Source organism: Neofelis nebulosa, chromosome 12 (assembly GCF_028018385.1).
Source record: "Neofelis nebulosa isolate mNeoNeb1 chromosome 12, mNeoNeb1.pri, whole genome shotgun sequence".
Taxonomy (NCBI): Eukaryota; Metazoa; Chordata; class Mammalia; order Carnivora; family Felidae; genus Neofelis; species Neofelis nebulosa.
This window is the reverse complement of record NC_080793.1, coordinates 66,320,319-66,338,888: the sequence shown is the minus strand read 5'-3', so window position 1 is coordinate 66,338,888 and position 18,570 is coordinate 66,320,319. Positions and strand designations below refer to the sequence as shown.

General features: G+C 43.6%; 1 protein-coding gene and 1 long non-coding RNA gene across 15 annotated transcripts in view; both read left to right on the top strand.

Annotated features, from left to right (window-relative positions):
- The window catches only part of AOPEP (aminopeptidase O (putative)), a 345,091-nt gene that overhangs the window by 292,583 nt on the left and 33,938 nt on the right, over positions 1-18,570 (top strand). The window lies entirely within an intron of this gene.
- LOC131491953 (uncharacterized) lies at positions 496-11,236 on the top strand. Its single transcript, XR_009251739.1, has 2 exons — positions 496-7,328; positions 7,565-11,236. It is a non-coding gene; the product is annotated as an uncharacterized LOC131491953 (long non-coding RNA).

Here is an 18,570-nt window from a genome sequence, read left to right as displayed (position 1 = left end):
AGATGCTATCTGCTCCCCCATCTTGCAACTTGTCCCCAATATTTGGAGGATTATCCTGTTTGTGGACCTTGTGCCACCCTGAGGGGCTTTGGTGTTCCACAGCCCCCACCCTTTCTTTTGATTACATGTGTTTCTGCTAAAGACGTCTTTTTCCAGCACTTACAGGGGGCATGGATAAGTTGCTCAGTCCCCTGTAGTTTTTTGTACTTTGTGGTTTCTCTCATCCTGTTGTGTTAACCATAACATGGAAAGGGGCCTGATCAGAAGGCACAAGTCCAAGGATATCAGACTCATGTGTAGTGGCCCAGTAACTCTCCAGTGTGCCTGAAAACACACTTTGTTGTGTATGTCTGAGAAAGCCCCATTGGTCCTGACCAACCAGGGCCAAATGCTTCTGGTAGTGTGGCTTTCCTTTTTGGGTCACCCCTCTCGGAGCTGTAGGTGCAAGTCCTGGCCCTCCTGGGGCGCTGGGGTTGACCAGGTATTCCTCAGCAGTCTGTGGGGCCTTGTGGCTCATCAGAAAGCCTATCCCTTCTGGAGCAGAGTGGGCTTTTGCCTCCAGGGAAACAAGAGGGTCCCGTAGCCCTGTTTTTAAAGCACGCCTCGTGGGTATGTTCTCAGTTAAGTACGGTCCGCCGTTCTGCCCTTCAGAGGTATTTCTATTGACACAGAAGCCACTGGCTAAAATCTGGAGATGTTTTTCTCTGTCCTTGGAAAGACAGCGGTGTTCACTGTTCACCCTCACCTTGGGTGTCCAGTGGGACTGGTCAGAAGAGTTGATGTTCCTCCAGCATACTCTCTGCTCTGTGGGTCTTTCTGAGGCACGGGATTCAGTCGTGGCACATTTCAGGAGTGCCAGAGGCTAGTTTTTGTAACCAGTAAACAGTAGGTGCTATTGAGGAATAGAGACACGTTCTCTGAAACAAATCGGTAAATACATGACTGAATAGAGTCAGGGCAGGGTGATTTCTTGTATCCAGTTGTGTGCTGTGATGAAATAGCCTTTACTCTATGATAAAATAGCCTTCTCACTGATTTTGTAGGCTGTGCTGCCCTGAAAGATTCCCAGAGGTCTTTACTGACTGTGGATGTACGTGTGCATGTGTGTGTGTATAATGGGGACGGGCTTTCCTGATACTGTGCCAAGTGCTGGAACACCCGAGTTCATTTTAGAATGGCTGTTTTTTAGAGCACCAGTGTAGTTTCTGAGGAGATTTCAGTTAGAAACAGTGGAGTTAGAGGAACGCCTTGCGTGGTTTGAGGGCAGGTACCTGCAACTCCAGTCAGCACAGATCGCTAAGAGTAGCCCTGCTACCATGTGCTGTTAATTTCAGAGGCAGTTCTCTCCTACTGGGTCACAGAGGCTGGAGGGTGGCACGTCCAAGGTGTCCACCTAGTGTGTCCTCATTTCACCCCTTCTTTTGATACCTTTGTTCCCCTTTCTGGTGCTAGCCTCTCCCCCCACCTGTTGATTTGGGTGGCTCGTCCCCTCAGGGTGCCCAGCATTCCTCTCTCCATTCTCCTCTCTTATCCCTGCTCCCCTGCACCCCACATGGTGACTCCTTCTGTCCTGCGGAATCTACTTGTCCAGTTTCCCTCTCCTTCCACCCAGTCATGTTCCACCAGACGGCCTTGTTAACCCAGTAGCACTGATGGGCTTACATGTGTGTGGTCCTCTCTGTATCGGTCAGTGACTCTTCATGTTAACTCCATAACTCAGTTTCCCCTCTTTGAAAATGAAATACTAGGTTAATTATCTGACACTAATTAATAATAAATTTAGTCTACTAAATATTCCTTTCACCAGAAGGATCCCGTTGGGAATATTTGACATTTAGGAATATGAGCTTTATGTTGAATCTGGCAAGATTCAGTGAATCACAGTGCTGTTTTTTGTATCGTGCCATATCAGAAATGGGACTGGAGTATGAGTTACATAACAATTTAATATACAGAAATAATAAAAATCATATAGCCAGAAGTTAAATGTCCAAAGTTCTTCGTGTTGGGCATTAAATTTAGTATACTATACATAGCAGTTTATAATGTCAAACCGCATCATTTGCTTAATCAAGTAGGGGTTCTAACGTGTTGTATATTCTCTGCCCATTTTGCTGTCACCTGTGTTAGTGCAGTTCTGTCCCCTAAATTAAGAGACTTGCTTTCTATGTGACCTGTTGGTGACACGTGTCCCTGCTTTGTCTTCTGTTTAGAGATTTGGTTCCGAGTCCTGGCATTCATGTTGTTTTCTCTTTAGGGTGCATATTTGAAAACCAGGGGTTTTCAGTTATATTTGAAACTTAATCGTACTTTTATTTCTTGTTCAAAGCCAAAATGTAAGTAGTGATTACTTCATCTTTATTCTTATTACACTTTTGAATAAGAGCTTAGGTATCTTCATAAAGTGGATCCTTCACAAAGGAGAATGGGTCCAGACAACCACTAAAACATACGTTTTCACCCCCATTTTCTCCCTCCTGGTAATATAGGTCGATTTGAAAAATAACATCAAGATATAAGAAAGGGCAAAACTGGTAAATACAAATTGAGTTTTCTGACACAGATCAAAGAGGTGAGAGAATTTGAGACCATGTTCCTTACAGTTTGAGACAATAAATGGGGCAGAAATGGCATAAATGGTGAGGGTGAAACAGTTGAACAGTAAAGATGAGCTAGTATTGAAACCGTACTTGGGCATTAATAATTTCTCCCTTAAACCATGCACTGTGGCCTGTGAGGCCTCCTTTGGCTCATCAGTTTTTATGTGGGCTAAAGGTACTTGTTTGGAAGATGTAAATATCCTCATGTTTTTTTAATGGAGAAAGGTTGGAACAATTATGCCTTCAATTCTGATCAACTGACAGTCCTTGATTTCACATGAGCCACACTGAGAGAAAGCACATACTGTTTCGGTGATGTAATACACATCTCTAGAAAGAGGAGCTTGACAGGCAGACCTTGCTGTGATTCTTGCTAAAGGCTAGATTGGATTGATTGATATGTTTCTGGTTTTGTTATGAACCTGGGAGGGAAGCGGGAAGACATCCTATACATCTAGCATTTTGTTTAATAATTTGGAAGAAAAACATTTCTAACAGTAGTCACACTTCATTTTTTTCCCTGAAACTGGACATTAATTGTTGGCATATTTGAAAAATCTGCCCCAAAGATGCATCCTGTGAGAGCAGTCAGAAACTAACTCAGGTTGAGGACCAGTTGGAACACCTTGAAGATCTAAGCAATAGTAACTCTCTAAGGAATTTCCTTTGAACTGGTGCCTTGCTATTTTTAAAAATGAATCCCGTTGACACCAGATTCACACAATATATATATTTTAATTTTTTTAATGTTTATTTATTTGAGAGAGAGAGAAAGAGTGTGAGCAGGGGAGAGGCAGAGAGCAAAGGAGACAATCCGAAGGAGGCTTCAGGCTCTGAGTGGTCAGCACAGAGCCTGATGTGGGGATCGAACTCATGAACCACGAGGTCATGACCTGAGCTGAAGTCGGACGCTTAACTGACTGAGCCACCCAGGCGCCCCACAATATTTTTTAACGTTTATTTATTTTTGAGACAGAGAGAGACAGAGCATGAACGGGGGAGGGGCAGAGAGAGGGAGACACAGAACGGGAAGCAGGCTCCAGGCTCCGAGCCATCAGCCCAGAGCCCTACGCGGGGCTCGAACTCACCGACCGCGAGATTGTGACCTGAGCTGAAGTCGGACGCTTAACCGACTGAGCCACCCAGGCGCCCCATTTTTTAAAAGAAATCAGTGCGTAGCATAGCTTGTCTGTCAGTAAGAGCAGGCACTGCCCTTTCATCATTCATTGACCCAGACTCGCCCCCTACACCACATGCTTTCAGGTGCTTCATCCAGAAAATGAAAATGAGAGACTGCAGACCCCGGGGAGAGGCTCCTGTGACGTTGGTCACACTGAACTCTCTTGAATACAAAAGACTGTACAAATACTCGTGTTTTAAATCTCCCCAGATTTTTGCTATCTCGTAATTGAGGTGTCTTTTAAGAATTCCTGCTGTGTTTAAGGGTTCCTTTATGAGGATGCACCTGTGATTTTGTGTGTGCACATTTCCTGTAAGCCTAAGCTTCTCTAAGCTTGAGGGCAGTTGGAATCTTCCAGTGAGCTTGCTTGCTTTTGCAAGATCTTACTGGTTTCTCTGAAGGACATTTTTTGTAATTTAATTATTTGAAAGTATGAAAATACAATCTTTTGATTTTATTATCTGAGGTTGTAATTCTTGAAGATGGAATTTGTCTGGTAGGCTTCACTTGATTTTTTTTTTTAATGTTTGTTTATTTTTGAGAGAGACAGAACACAAGTAGGGGAGGGGAAGAAAGGGAGGGAGACAGAGAATCCCAAGCAGGCCCCGCCCTGCCAGGGCAGAGCCGAAACCAAGAATCAGACGCTTAACCGACTGAGCCACCCAGGTTCCAAGGTCCTTGCTTTTAATTGTCACCTATGGAAAAAAATCCTAAATTTTAAATAACTTTCTAAGAGTAGCAACCCTTAAAATGACAGGAATCATAATGGAGGGTGGGGGAATGTCCTTCATCCCTTATAAAGGTATTTAATCTTTTTGTCAAAAATCTTTCCTTGCTCCCTAATTAGCTTAATACGTAATTGGCCATAAAACGTGTGTATTTACTTGCTCTTAAAAACCAGAAGTGTGGTGTTGTATTCCTTTCAGCAGCTACCAGAATGGTGGGGATTTTTTTGTTTTAAGTGGGGAGAACACTAGTTTGTTGCAGACGTCACCAGGCGTGACATAACCGAGAAGTGGAGGAAACCTGGCCCCCGGAGCTCCACGTCTGACCTGGAGACCACAGGGCTGGAAGTCAGCCGGGGTGGGGGCAGGGCTGTGGCTCTGAGAGCCCTTTGACCTCCTTGTCCCAGCCTGGCCACAGCTCACTTTAGCAGTCCAGGCCCTGAATGTCCCTCTCTTGCCAACTCAACTGTTAGGGGATCAGATGCTCACTGCGTTTGGGCAGGTTGCGCATTCTGAATGTGCTACTTGCAGAAAGTGGTAGCATCTGTTAAACTTTTCATTTGAAACCTGGATGCCGCTGTTCTGTTGGAACATCACACATGTGTGAGGTGTCTCCAGCCTTACTGTGGGCATGAAGATTGTAGAGAGCCTACAGAGGCTTTTGAAGTTTTTTACCAGCATGACTTCAGAACGGTATTGGTAGTTTGGTTATGAATAACTGTTTTATGATGTTTCAGGAAAAATGTATTTATTTGTTCACCTTTGTATTTTTTTGTTCGCCTTTAAGTTGGGGGGAAAAAAGAAAGGATTTTCTTTTATCAGTGTCTATTTTATCTTAAGAATTTTTTCTGAAGTCATCCTTTGCTTATTTTACCCAAAAGCTGATTAGAGTTCATTGATAGAAAATAATAGGCTATACAAGTAACTACAGAAAATATTTGTGTCCTTAGGACATATAAGTCATCAGAAGTATTGCCACATTTGGTCGTAAAGGTTGTACAGGGTTTTATTGTTTGAGATTATAGTATAAAAAATAACACCGTATCTTGGGCACCAGAGCTTGATGAATTCCGGTGTGCTACAGAAATTTAACTTGCATTTTTTCCCTAGAATATTCACCTTTCTTCTCCACCTCTCAGTTTGTGGAGTAAATAAGGCATCATCTTTGTTCTGGGCATAGTGCCTCCAGGAGATGGCTGAGGGACGGGGACAGGATGGTAAATCGTCCAGTTTGCTAAACTAGAAAGGAAAAGCCCGTAAGTGCTGTTTATTTCTCTTCAGCTGCTCTCTGCAGGCCTTCAGACGCTCCTGGAGAAGGAAGTGCTTAGTCCTGAAAACTATGGCAACATTATAAGTGATTTATCTGTATAGTATAGCCCATTACCTGGCAGACAAGCTCATAAATTCCTGAACGTTTATCTGGCTTCACTTGCTGATTTATCGTTATCCTGAGCAGCATTATTACTGGGCCCCTACTTACCGAATGTGACCAGGAGTATGGTGCCTTGGCGGGGAATGTTGGCACCTCCGATGTGTACAGAATACATGGAGCTCTTTCGGTGAAAGTTGCTCGGTGTGAAGAATGCTTTCAGTGTGAGAAACCATCCATCCATCCATCCATCCATCCATCCATCCATCAATCCACCCATCCTCACTCTGTGCAAGGCCTGTATCTCTCAAAAGTAAAGCTACATGTATGTACTGTCCTGAGACAGGAGAAGGAACGGAAGTTTCCTAAAGAATAAAGTACATTCAAGCAAGGTGGAAAACAACACTGATTCCTGTCATTATACCAAAGGTGATGGTATAAACTAAACCAAACGCTCTGGAAAACTAGATCCCATCAACCATGAATGACAGAGCTAGATAGGAATGAGCCCAGCCCAGAATGTAGTTGGGAGAACATGCTGTTTCCAGCAGCTGCAATTTCACATACATCAGACTGTGAATTCTTCTGTGCTTTGGTTTCTAGGCAACTTGCACAAATTTTAAATCTGAATATAAACACATAAACTCTCCCCTCCCCTCCCCTCCCCAACCAAAAAAAACCCTCCTGAATACAATGATAGAAAGCCTAGTGACATAACCCCTGTTTGCCACAACTCTTGGTAACTACAGCAAACAAATCCAGGCCACTACCTGGCTATTTAGAGATTCTGGTGGTTAAATCTAGGAAGTGAAGACAAAGCAGCTGTAAATAACTCCTTTTGTTGCAAAATGATTAATATTTCTACGGTACGAACAAATCGTGGGTATTCTGCTTCCAGGATCCCCTGCAAGAGAAGGGATCTCCTCATGGAAATGGTTTCTTTCATTAAGGGAGATTTCTTTTCCTGTATTTTTAATTTGTCCTGTATTAAGATTGTTAGAAGTCGTAGATCTCTTTATTGACAGCAGCATGTTTTGTCCATGAAGGGGTACTGGATGGTTTCTTGAATACTGGCTTATCTTACCTTTTCCTGTAGCGGCTCTCAGGACTCACGGAGTCCTGTTTGGATGGATCAGGGCCTACACTGCCACAGGGAGGGAAATGATAGGAGCAGTCCCTGAATCAGTGTGGCTGACTGTTGGTGTTGGGGATTTGGACTTCAAGATAACCGTGGCGAGTTTATAGGTGAGGCAGGTTTAATAAAGTTGCCAGTAAATGTGGCAGTCGCAGTGATCTTGGTAGACCAGGCACTGTTTAGATTCATGTGGGAAACTCCCAGCCCTAGGTTTGAAAGCAGGGTTATTGTGGATCCACTAGGCAGACAGAAGTTGAATGGGACACCTGTGGGGATTTGCCCATTGCCTCTAAATATTTAGTAGTGTAGGGGCGCCTGGGTGGCGCAGTCGGTTAAGCGTCCGACTTCAGCCAGGTCACGATCTCGCGGTCCGTGAGTTCGAGCCCCGCGTCAGGCTCTGGGCTGATGGCTCGGAGCCTGGAGCCTGTTTCCGATTCTGTGTCTCCCTCTCTCTCTGCCCCTGCCCCGTTCATGCTTTGTCTCTCTCTGTCCCAAAAATAAATAAAAAACGTTGAAAAAAAAATTTTAAATATTTAGTAGTGTAATGGCTGGGAGGGGATCAGACAGTATGCTTTATGCACTTTGGGAGTCTGCATCTTGAGGAGTGTGGATCAGTTGGGAAACGTCCAAAGAGAGGTAATATTAGAGAATAAACATTAAGATCTATGAGGAGAGTTTTTCTGTCTAGTAGCAGCAATGTTTGAGGCTTTGGGGATGAACTGCCAGCAGGGTTCTAGCTTTTGTGCCTCTGGACAAGTCACTGAGTGCCTCTCAAAACTCTCCTGTAGTGAGGAAGCCAGACATCCTGCCATCTTTGTATTTTGTCCTGTATTCAAAGGAGGTGTCCACAAGATAATCTGTATTTTCACAGGACAAAAATTAAGTGATTTAAACTGCACTGGCGGGTTTAAGAGTCCTATTTTTGCAAATTATAAATCAATATACTGTGTTACTAATAGAAACGGTTAATAAATTCATATTTTTACACAGCTGTATCTTGATCTTAGCTCAGATGTTGATCTCAGGGTCATGGGTTCGATCCCCGCACTGGGCTCCACACTAGGCTTGAAACCTACTTAAAAACAAAAAGAAAACCCACAACATTTTACTTTAATAATACTTCTCCTAAAGTCTTTAGGGCAGGCTATACAATAGAAACAACTTAAGAGTTTACTAATTTGTTTACCCCTGCTATGGACATCATGTTTGTTTATTGTCATTCCTTCATTTTTCATGTTATTAATTTTTAAGTCTTTAAAATGGCCCCTGGTGTTATTTACTGTCAAGAACAGTGACTTGTAACGGCAGACCAAGATTGCTGACATTATTTTTTATTTCTCAGAGTTTGTAAAAACTTTTCAGGATGTTAAATTTCTTAAGTTAGTACATGATTGATATATTTCCTTTTCCCACAGAACTAAAGCATGTTAAGGATGCTATTTTAATTTAATTTAATTTAATTCTGGGAATATAATAAGAATAGCATTAGGGGCTTGTAGGAAGGGCTAGAAGAGGAAGCACGGGTCTTGTTAGCCCTCCTCGAACACAAGCAGCACCAGGTGGAGACGGTTTCTCCTCAGTTCCAGAGGACCTCAGGAGGGGAGAGGAGCACAGGGGTCAGGTGGCTTTGAGGCCGCAGCTTCACCAGAGGGCCCTGCTTCCCCAAGCCCTTCCCATAGGCTTGTGTCTACATTGATAGGAATAACCGTCCGTACATAATCAAACATCAGTTACTTTCCTGTGCTTTGTAAAATTTAATGCCTGGCCTCTTTTTCCTGTGGGTTTTTTTTCCCCTTTAGAATTACATTGCCATCAGGAATGGTTTTCTGAGAACTAGGGACGAAGGAGGGCTGTATTTCACAGTGTGCAATTCTGCTAATAAAAATGGATGGTCAAACACAAAGCCAAGTTTAGCTTCCAGCTAAATGCTTCCAGCATTTAGACCATTGTACAGCCACATGATAAGCACTTTTTTCTAAAGAAGAATGTCAAGGCCCAGGTCCAAGTGTGTTTCATCTTGGGCTGCTTCCCAGTGCCTGAGGTTCCACATTTTCCAGTTCTTCTCCAGAACCTGCCTCCATCCCTGGGATTAAAGAGCAGGGAGATCTGACTCCTTTGCTCATTTCTGACCAAGTGCTCCAAGAGACACCTACTGGTGAGGATGCTTTCCCCCTCCCTCCGGTTGAGTGTTCATGGAGGTGAGGCCATTTGTGACAGAACTACCCCTCCCCCCTCAGCCTTCCTCTCTTGCAGGAGGGAGGGTCTTAATTTGGAATGATTCCAGCTCCTCTCCTGCTGGTTTAGCTTCACAGACCAAGTAATGCCAAAAGAGAGCCAAAGGTATTTAAAAAAAACCACTGATCCAAGTGAGGTATGATTGGAAACAATTGCTTTTCTAATATAGACATGGCAAAGAATTACACTTCTTCCCTCAGTGAAGAGTTTACCTGGAAAGATACGGCTCATTAATTCTCTTTGGAAAACATAAAGTGTGAAATTTGGAAAACATAATTGGGCAGTTCCGTGATAAAGTCTGTATACCATAAAAAAAAAAGAAATTAATGGCACTGATCTTGTGGATGTGTGGATTGCTCCGTCCTCTTAACCTGTTCCTTTATAGCTCAGGCATTTTGTCTGGCTTCTGCAACCACACGGTGTCAGGCCATTCCGGAACTTGGCCAGGTTTAGCACACCTGAGTGAAACATCTGGGGCAAAGGAAAACCCCTTCAACAGCAGCTTTGTTCCCTTTGAACAGTGGAAGAAATGGCCTTAGGAAAAGATTGATTTGTGCTAGAAAAATAGAAACCATGGGGATCTATTCAAAAATAAGTTTGTGTTTTAAATCAATTATGTACTAAAAATCTGATACGGGCCAATTGTAATTGCAGTGCTGTGTATTCAGATTCCTCGATTGTGTGTATATATGTTTTGGGGGGAGGGCGAGTGAACATTTCAAAAAACTATAATAAACTGGGCTGTGATCTCACCATATGTGTTGAATTGAACACAACTCTTCTGCTTTTAATGAAGACTTTAGCCTTTAGGGGTAAATAAAACATCACTAAACAGGGATGGCCTGAATATTTTTTACTGGCTGTAATAATTAAAGCCATGAAAAAGGTGGTGGGGTTATGTTACTTATTAACTTGAATCACTCTTAGATTTGATCAAGACGTGGTTGCCCATGGCGTTTTGTTTCATGTTTGTCCTTTGTTTCATTGACATGCTCTGCCCTGGCCTCCATGGCACTAGAAAAGCAGTGAAGCAGTTAGGAACCAGACCCTAAAGGGCTTTTAGACCCCCTATCCAGCTTTCTTCTCATCTCAGCCCACCGACTCCAGCAAACTTCTCAGCCACTAGAGTCGAGCCTGAAATTCCCCATGAAGCTGTGTCCTTGGGGATGAGGGGAGGGCCCAGGAAGGAATCCTCCCCTCTTAGGAGGAAACTGATCAGACTGCAGGTGTAGCCGAGAGCCTTTAAAGAATGTTTTTATCTTCCTCACATATTGAGCCAAACACAAACCAGCAGTGAGGTTGATTCTAAGAGGAACTTAGAACCCACATGTATTAGTTTCCTGTTGCCGTTGTAACAGATTACCACAAATTCTGTGACTTATAACAACACAGATTTATTACCTACAGTATCTGGAGGTAAGATGTCCAAAATCATTCTCATTGGGCGAAGTTCAGGGTGTCAGTAGGCCACTCTGGAGGCTCTGGGAGAATCCACTTCCTTTCTTTTTCCAGTTTCTAGAGGTCCCTGAGTCCTTGGCTCATGGTCTCTTCCTCCATCTTCAAAACCAGCAAGGCCCGGCCAGTCTTTCTCACGCTACTGTCTCTCTGGTTCTCTCTTCCTTGCCTGTCTTCTTCCTTCTAAGGACCTTGTGATTACATCAGGTTCACTCGGTAATCCAGGATCATCCCAGCTCTAAATCGGCTGATTAGCAACCTTAACTCTCCCTTGCCGGGCAACCTAAAGTACTCACTGGTTCCAGGGATCAGGGTGTGGCCATTATCTTGTTTACCACACTAGAGAGTATTGATAATGTAAGAGATTAGTGAATTAGGAGTTCATAGAGTTGGATAGTAGATACAGGCTGTGTGGTATTAGAAGTGGGTTTTCATAGCTTCTTACTAAGGTTTCTTATAACTACTATCTGGAAAAATTATATATGTACATGAACACACATGGTATGTAACACCAATAAATAAAAAGATCTTTATTTTTAGCTTGAGTGGGTTTCTATTTTACTGTAATATCTAATGTCAACTAGTAAATATAAAGACACTTTACGTGTGACATACACATATTTATAATTTTAGTTTGGGGGGAAATGGCATTTCTCTATTCAAAAGAATGATCCAATTATAGTTTCATTGACTTGAGAATAATTGAATTAATCATGTTTTGTCTTGTGAATTTTTTGTATAATTTGTCATTAACACCCCACTTCATAGGAGAATGTCCAATGAAAATGATACTCTATTTAAAAAACAAGGATACTCTATTTTTAGCACTATAAAGATCTTTTGGTGCTCACATCTGTAAAAGTTTTACATAGTTTTAAGCACTGTGTGCATTTCTTGTGTGTAAGTGGCTTGACTTTTCTGTGGGCCCTTGCCCCAGTCATCTCTTTTGAAGGCCCTGGGTGGTGTGAGCCCATGTCTGCAAGGCCATGGCAAAATCAACTGAGATAGCAGATGTGTGAAGTTCTCTGGGAGAAAAGCGCCATCTGTATTTGCATAAAACAGAGCTGCAGTGGTTAAGCTGTCAACAGCTTCCTAGTAGAAAATGTCCCTGAAGTAGATATGACATTTACCTGTAATGGCTTTCTTTGCCTGTGAAATTAATGGTGTAAGGCTTAAAAAAAGAAAAAAATTATCTTTGAATTTCTGTTTTAAAGTTGATCCTGTTTTAACAAATTTTCGTCATTTTGGTTGCTAAAATCAGTGCTAATGGGCACAAGATTGAAACTTTGATCTTGCTGCAAGTCAGGTTACATTAATTCCGAATCATGTAAGTTGGCTGTGCTGGGTATTGAGGGTGGGGCGACTGAAAGAAAAGACCTCCGGGGGCCCTTCCAGGAGCTCAGAAGCTCCGTGTGTGCACAGCAGCACCGACAGTTCTGTTATACGGCAGAGAGGGACTACCCACGTGGGAATAGGTGAGAGAATAAAACCCAGGAAGCACAAACCGTTTCTGGAAGGGTTCTTGAAAAAGGTAGCCCCTGAAAAGTGATTAGGGGGATCCGAGGGCATTCCAGGCAGAGGGACTGGTTATTAGCAATTCATATCAGTTTGCAAAGAAAGTTTGACCGGCTGAGAGGATTGGAACTGGAAATGAACGTATTGAATGACACACATTGGGGCATACAGGTCACTGTGTCAGAGAACAGAGAGAAGAGGCGGCCAGAATCAGAGTTGTGCGTAAGCGACACTCACCTGCCCGGTGGGGTTGGGCAACATGGGTTTATAATCCAGATCCATGCCGTCACGCAGGCCTGACGAGGCCCAGGGGCCCGCACAATGGGAGGCGCTACAAACCACGGAGGGAGGGAGAATGAAGAGCTGCTTTGGTTCACGTTTGGTGGTTAACTTTGGGAGGGTCACTGGTTTCACTCCGTGCTCTACGCTGCTTGTCTCCTTGTGGGCACAGTTGGTTCTTGGGGAGCGTGAGGGAGGAGGGTGGGCCGTTGTAAATTCACGCCAAGGACCAAAGTGGGTCACGAGCCCAGAAGTGCGCTGGCCAGTATTTCTTGACACCCTTAAGAGTTGGGTAGAGTTTTTGGGGATGCGAGAATGGAACTCGCAGTTTGCGCCCAAGGTCATTAGGCAAGTAGACCCGGGTTCTGACTTGCCCGCTGAAGGCGCCCCTACTGCCTGCTGTTTGTGTTCGGAGGAAAAGGACGCTCGTGTTTAAAGAGAGGCAAGGCAGTCTTACCGCCTGCACCAGGCGAGAGCCGCAACCCCGCCCCGCCCGGTGCAGCCAGGTGCGGGAGGGTGCCGCGGCCGGGTAGACACCTGCAGAGCTGGCGGGGGGGGGGGGGGGGGCGGGGGGGGGGCGGGGCCGGCGCGGAACCAGGACACCGCCCCCTCCGTGAGAGCCCCGGCAGCCCGCCCACCACCCGCTCTCGGTAGGTTGACCCCTGCGGCGCATGGGCCCACTCTCGGGCTGCGAGGCCGCGCCGACACTGGCGCGGGAGCGGACTTTATCTGGGCTTGGCGGTTCGTGTCGCGTGAGGGTCCGGGTGGGGGAAGACGAACCGCGGCCGGTGGGGCCCCAGAGCCAACACGACTTGCTTTGGTTGAAACTTTCTTGTATTAGGGGTGCTCCGGGCTTCGGATCCAGGCATTTGGGCACCCCAGAGATTCCCTAAGTCCCTTTTCTTCTTCTTCCCTGCGGGGACCGACTGCGCCTTCCTGGTGGACTCTGGGTGCTCGGTTCTCCCGGCGAAAAGGCTTCTGTGCGTATCGTGGAGGTATCCGGCGTGCTCACCCAGGGTCTCGGCTTCGTAACCGGAGAGCGTTATTCGCGCATTGATTCTACGCAACAGCCGTAGGCTCCTAGGAGCTAGGTACTTTAATTTTGTGCCCCCCTCCACCCTTCATAATTTGTTGTCCCCGTGCTTTCTAACTTAGGTCATTCTTTGCTTCAGAGACAAATGTGCTCGGGGACAGATGTCAGTGTAGTCCTACCTGGTTTTAAGTTTAGGTGAAGTTGGTTGACAGCGTGGAGCGAGACGTGTAGAATTCGGGCAGCATCGTCCAGCGGGACCTGTGGAATTGATACTGGCGTTTGGGGACTTGCTTTTGAAAACCCTTGGAGAGGTGTCCCCCCCACTCCCACCCCACCCCGCTTTGAAGAGAGGTGGGAGCGCAGGGTGCTGCGCAGGTGGCTTCGCAGTGCTGGCCCTCAGAGGACAGCGTTCTGCTTAGGAAGGGGAGGGGGTAGCAAACGTTTCCTAAATACTGCTTCTTCCCCCCCCCCCCTCCAAATAAATAACAATTTCATGGAGTAGGGCTATTGATTTGGCTTCCAAAGGCGGAAATGGTAATTATAATAATAGCTTGAGCAAATAGTTTTGGAATCAACGAGAAATGAAATCTCTGATGTTGAGAACTCTGCCTTAAGTGGAGATACTTTCAGGACGGTATGTGTATTTTATTTTAACTCTTGCTCTTTACCTTGCAATGTAAAGCAAAATTGCAACTTTGACTAATAGCTTAATCGACAGTAGCTTTTTGCTTTTAAAAATAAATGTTAAAATAAGTTTGGGTCAGCGATGAGGCTGATAGCATGGGTACTTGGCTGTTAGAGGTTTGCTTTTGTGAGTCATTTTGGTATATTTTGTAAAAAAATTTTTATTCTTTTCTGTCTCTTATTGCGGAATATTTATGTTTATTATTTGAAGGAAGATAACATGGATTTTTCAAACAAACTTTTAAAAAAGTGTTATATTGAATGATTTTTACGTTCTTACACTTTTGAAAAGCATATTAATGTTCTTAACTAATTTAAAAGAGGCTGTCCTGTCTTGTACGCAAAGAGATTGGCTTAGCTAAGGAAGACTTTAAAGCCATTTACATATTTAGATGTTGGCTCAGTGGAGAATTTTGGAAGGATAAGTTTTGGGGGAAATATTTTTTTTTTCTGAAAGAGGTTTCTCCCTGTGTTGGTTCTCAGTTGCCCACTATGTTTATTTCATCTGCAGAACAAGTGTTGGGAAGTCCTTTCTATGTATTTCCCAAGCACCTGATCTACTTTAAGTGTTTAATTAAGAATATCATCTTATATTCAGGGCTTTATCCTTTTAAACGGGGTAGGCACATTAGCATTTGAAAGTGTTTCCATTTGGTTTTAGTTGTTTCTTTGTTTTAACTTGGAATTAGTTGTTTTCCTTGTTAAAAGAGATTAACTTTTTAAATGATTACTACAATGAAACTAAGTTGTGTTCAGGTATTTGTCTTAATTAACATCTAGAGAGGCAAACAGCTGCTAAACAAAAATCACATTTTGTAAGAAACTAAGGCACTAAATTAGTGTTTCATAATGTGAACAGTTAAGATTTCCTTCATTTAAAAATGGAGAAACTTTCAGGCATATCCTGGTAAATGCATGGAGTGGAACTGAAAATTGTACTTATGCCTGAAATTTTGAAAAACTTAAAATCTGTGTTTGGGAAAAAAAATGTGATGAAAGGGAAAGACTTGAGACATATACCCTATTTTGTGCAACATTTTTGTAGTGGTTGCTTTTATTTCTCCAATAGTTCATTGCCTTTTTTTTTTTAAAAATCATTCACGTAAACTTCTAAGTTGTTGAGTAATTCTTCTAAAATGGATGCACATTGCTTTAAAGATCAAATTAGTACTGGAAAGTAAAGTAAGAAAGGCTTTTTTGTTTTTGATGTTTTTTAAAGTCTTTCTAACACATACTTTACGGTTATAATTTTACTCGTCCTGAAAATTCCAGTGTACATTTAAGCTAGCACAAAGAGTTTAATACCCAGAAGAGCTGTGAATGGGCTGTTATAATTTTCTAGGGAAAACAGGCCTGATCACATCCCTTCCTGAGAGTTCCTTGGGTTTGGGGCCATGTTATTTTGACTTTATTGTGAAGTATATCTCTCTTTGAGAAATGCCTTATTCCTGATAAATACATTTCCCCCAATCTTTGAAATAGTTACTGTAGTTGATGGTAGCTGCAGTGTTTGATTTTGTTGTTGGAATCTGTTCTGGTGACCTTTATCTACTGGGATTGCTATAAGATTGGAAACAAGACTGGCCTCTTGTGTGCTGTTGAAATATTCTGGTTGTTTCTGGCGAACATGCCAGTCATTAGGCATTAAAGCTTGTTGCTCTTGCACCCAGGATACAATCCTGTGGTGTTTTCCTCCCTTGGATAGGAAGGTAGCCATTCTGTCGATATTAGTATGAACAGTTAGCAACCTTCACCGGTACTAGTAAAGAATTGTGCAGATTGCTTGCTAGAAAGATGCCCCGGGTAGTTTGTTTCCCTTTCATTCATATAATCTATAAACTGTTAGAAAAACAGCCCTTCCACGTCTCTGTACATCTTACATATTTCCAAGTGATCCAAGAACGTTGGTTCTGCAGGAGGGATCAAACTTACAAGTTTAATATTCATTTGTTCGAAACGGGGGTGTTTCTTTTTCTTTTGTTACATGTAGCTGGTATGTGCCGGTGTTTTTCCACAGAAATGCTGATATCTTTGTGAAAGGGCATGTATACCAGAGGTTAAACTTTTTTTTTTTTTTTTTTTTTTTTAAGTACAACGTTCAGAGAGAGAAAGTCTTCACATTCTATAAATTAGGGGGAAAATTGCTACAGCTATGATTGCCTTTGTTCTCAAAGCCACTTGAATTGCAGGCTGTGTTGGGACTGGTTCGTACATTGTTTAACTGCTGAGACTAAGACTTCTAATTAGAGTAATTACCGGGCGGGAGCGGACTGGCGGGGCGGGGCGGGGGCCAGGGGTGTGGCCGGGCCGGGGCGCTGCGCGCTGGGAGCCGGGCCCGGACTGGCGGCGCGAGGCGGGGCGGGGCAGGGCGGGGCGCGGCGGCCGGCCTCTCCGGGGATTGGCCGCAGAGGCGGAGGCGGCGCGCGGGGCGGCCGCGGGAGATATCAGCCGGCGCCGGGACCCGTCGGCGCGGACTCCAGGCTCCGGCCCACGTCCCGACAGGAGCCTCAGTAAGTAAGACGTTTTCCCCCCGGCAGGTCGGCGGCCCCGCCCGCCGCATCCCGGCCCGTCTGACAGCTGCGGGGGCCCGGGCCGTCAAGTGGTGTTCGTTAGGAGAATTAGAGTGGTTTCTTCCCCTTCTACCAAATCCCTTCTTGTTTGCCTCTTTTTAACCTCAGTCTTTCCACCAGATGAGCTTTAGCGGGAAAGAAAGCCAAGTTTGCTTTACTGTTACTCGTTCTGCTTCATAATCGTGCCCTTATTTGCTGACAGCTAGCAGCCCATTCTGTGGAGTTTGCATTCCCACCACCATGGTGATAGCGTTCCGTGTGAATGGGAGCTCTCCTTTGCCTTCAGAAATGCTATAGGGGGCTTCTGACGGGCTGTTTGTTGCCTTTGTTATCCTGCCTTTGTAAGTCGCTGTAAACATTTTAACTTTCAGAGTGTGTTCCATGGCCTCTGCGTCGGTATTGTAATTTTTGGTGTGTTATATTCACCAAGCCTTCAAGGAAAAAAGACCAGGTAAACAAGTGTGTTCGGATGCACACAAGAAAACTCATTTAAAGGACAAATCCATCAGGAAAGGAGTAACAAAAATTACTGCTTCTGGCTGGAGCCTTCTTTAGAAACGTTCTACAGGGTAACTTTAGTCTCTAGAGAACTGTTCTCCTTTTTCTTCTTCTGTCAAGGGTGTGTGCTGATCAAGAGGGGTTCTGGTCTTTGAATTCCTGGGAGGCATTCTTGGATGGAAATGTAGACTTAATGCTGGGCAGCTGACCACAAACAATTTTTTAAAACCTGCATTTTAAATATTGACTCTAAAGAGAAGTTTGTTTGGGTTGCCCAGGAAGGAGCAACCTGTTTTTTATTTGTGTCTCAACTATTCCTTAACAAAGTTCTGAGATGAGACCCTACGTTGTGACATCAGCGAAGAAATAGTTCTCAACCTGTAAGGTTGCATTTAGTCATTAAAAAAAAGTATGTGTATCCGTTTTTCTTTTTTATTTTTGGGGGAATCTGTGAGGACTGTTTTTTCAAATTAATTTATTTTAAATAAGTCAAGCTTCACTTTGATATAGAACGTGTAGATTATGATTGGTGTGTTGTAACTTTGATATAATGACAGTAGCAAAAATTGTGTTAAAATGTTGAGAGTAAATATTTTTTTAAGTTCTTTTTAGTTTTAATTTTGTAAGAAAAAAATTTTGAAAATCTCTTTTTTTTTGTAAAGATAAATTCCAAGTTAACTTATACAGATAATTTAGGATACTAGGGGGAAGGGAAAGTTTGCTTTTCCAGTGGACTATTTTCCACTGAAATTCAATAAACAGAAAACTTAGAAATGTCTTAACATGTTCTGTAACTTCCAAGAGTTGTTCTGTGCTATTAAAATGTATTACTCCAATAAAATAATATTGATATTTTTTTTACATGAGCACATTATACATAAATAAAGGAAAATCTGAAACAATTTTTATGAAATTTCTTTAGGAATCTATTAGGGATAACTCGCACATCCTTGAGATTTTAGATTACCACTAGAAAGCACGTTGTGGGGTTTAATCATGTTCGTGCCAACACGCATTAGAAAGGTCTCTGACCTACCAGGATTTTAGATCCATGGTTAGTATCTGTTTGCATCTTTGAAGACTTACTTCTGTTGGATTGACTTTCCAGTACTTGAATTCAGATGAGAAAATATTTCCATGGCAGGAAACAGGGCCGCATTTCAGATTTCCTGTTCCCATATCAGCTTCAGGCTGCCCCCCCCCACCCCCCCCCCCCACCCCCGGGGGCGGCGAGCCTCAAGTCCCAGCTGGAGCTCACAGTAGATTTAAGATTATAGTGTGTGAACTCTCCT